Source organism: Penaeus monodon, chromosome 30 (assembly GCF_015228065.2).
Source record: "Penaeus monodon isolate SGIC_2016 chromosome 30, NSTDA_Pmon_1, whole genome shotgun sequence".
In the NCBI taxonomy this organism is placed as follows: Eukaryota; Metazoa; Arthropoda; class Malacostraca; order Decapoda; family Penaeidae; genus Penaeus; species Penaeus monodon.
Genome location: NC_051415.1, coordinates 11,539,922 through 11,541,304, shown reverse-complemented (window position 1 = coordinate 11,541,304; position 1,383 = coordinate 11,539,922). Strand labels below are relative to the sequence as shown.

The 1,383-nt window shown below is 36.9% G+C and overlaps 1 protein-coding gene across 1 annotated transcript in view; it reads left to right on the top strand.

Annotated features, from left to right (window-relative positions):
• Window positions 1–502: 502 nt before the first annotated feature.
• The window catches only part of LOC119592520 (protein SHQ1 homolog), a gene marked incomplete in the record, with an annotated part of 9,852 nt that continues 8,971 nt past the window's right edge, over window positions 503–1,383 (top strand). Inside the window, 1 exon segment of the mRNA XM_037941373.1 lies at window positions 503–625.

Below are 1,383 nucleotides of genomic sequence, written 5' to 3'. Positions count from 1 at the left end.
CTCGTCCTTCTAAATATCTAATTTAGCCATAACACTGAACACCTCCAAAGAAGTCAGTGGGGAAAAGTGTAGTGTGATTCTTAAGAAATTTAAACAGATAGCTTCAAAGGAATTCGCGAATCTTCTACAAATTAAAAGTGTGGAACTAACCTTGTAATACATTGTATACTGAAATTGAAATCTTGTACATTCGTTATCTCTCATCTTTTTTCCCCATATTAAACTCGCTCCCACTTTAAAGATACATAATAATTATTGACACAAGCATGAACCGTACAACAATCTTTGAATTCAACAAAGCATTTCCAATTGCTTTGTTTATCTTGCTAATATACTTAATCTCTGGTTCTTACACGTAACACGATTATCTTTAATTGACACTTTAATGTGATACATCATTCTAAACAAATAGAATAGCATGAATAATAATAATTTAAAAAAAAAATCGAAAGCCATGATGACGTCACGCCTCCGCCCGCCGCTCGATCCGCATTCACCTTAGACGAACCGTCGGGCATGTAAACACTGGCTTCACGTGACGCCCTTTTGGGGGAAAACTAAGCAAACAAAGTCACGAGAAGCTGTCCTGGAATTACGAGGAAAGCGGAAGGGGTCTAAAATTTAGGTAAGTGTAGGTGTGAAACAAAAAGTTCAAATGAGTTAGATGATTGTGATGTCGTTCTTCATGTCGCTCTCGTTCTTCGTGTCACAAGCGTGTTATTTATCTTTATAGCTTTCATTCTCACCCAAAATTTCCTCAGGTTATCAAGCACAAGTAGGTAGTATTGTAACGCCTTTCAGTTAATGCTTCTAAAACATCAGCAGTGGCTGTTACAACAGAATTTTATTCCCGTAATTATAAATAGAGTTAACTTTCACCAAAACTACTTGTTATTACCATATTATGGATGTTCATCTTCCCGAAAAAGCTTGGCATTGTCATAGGTGAATAAGCACTCTTAACTTTAGGGGCGGCCTAGTAAGTTTCCTAATAGTGGCTAACCAGGCACAAGCCTAGGACCTTGCAATTGCAAAGCTAGCACTTTCCAAATGAGATCTAGGTTGTTTAATATCCAGCATGGGCCAAAACAATGCTGCGGTATTCATCATTTGTACTCTGACATTTTTGTTTTGTTTTTTAAGGAGAAGTTCTTTCTTGAATACGTGTGAATATATGGTAGCGTTTGAAGCGTGGAGGCCACAGTATCTCTTGGTAACTGTACTTCTGTAAAAGCTAACGATTTTCCACCTTGTATGATAAACGATATATCTATACAAGTTGTAGACTTACTGTTCTGTTATATATGTGTCTGCAGTAGCCTATAGGCAGTGTGTCTGTAAGATTAAGACAGCAGCACAAGATATTAAAATCTATTAGTCAAG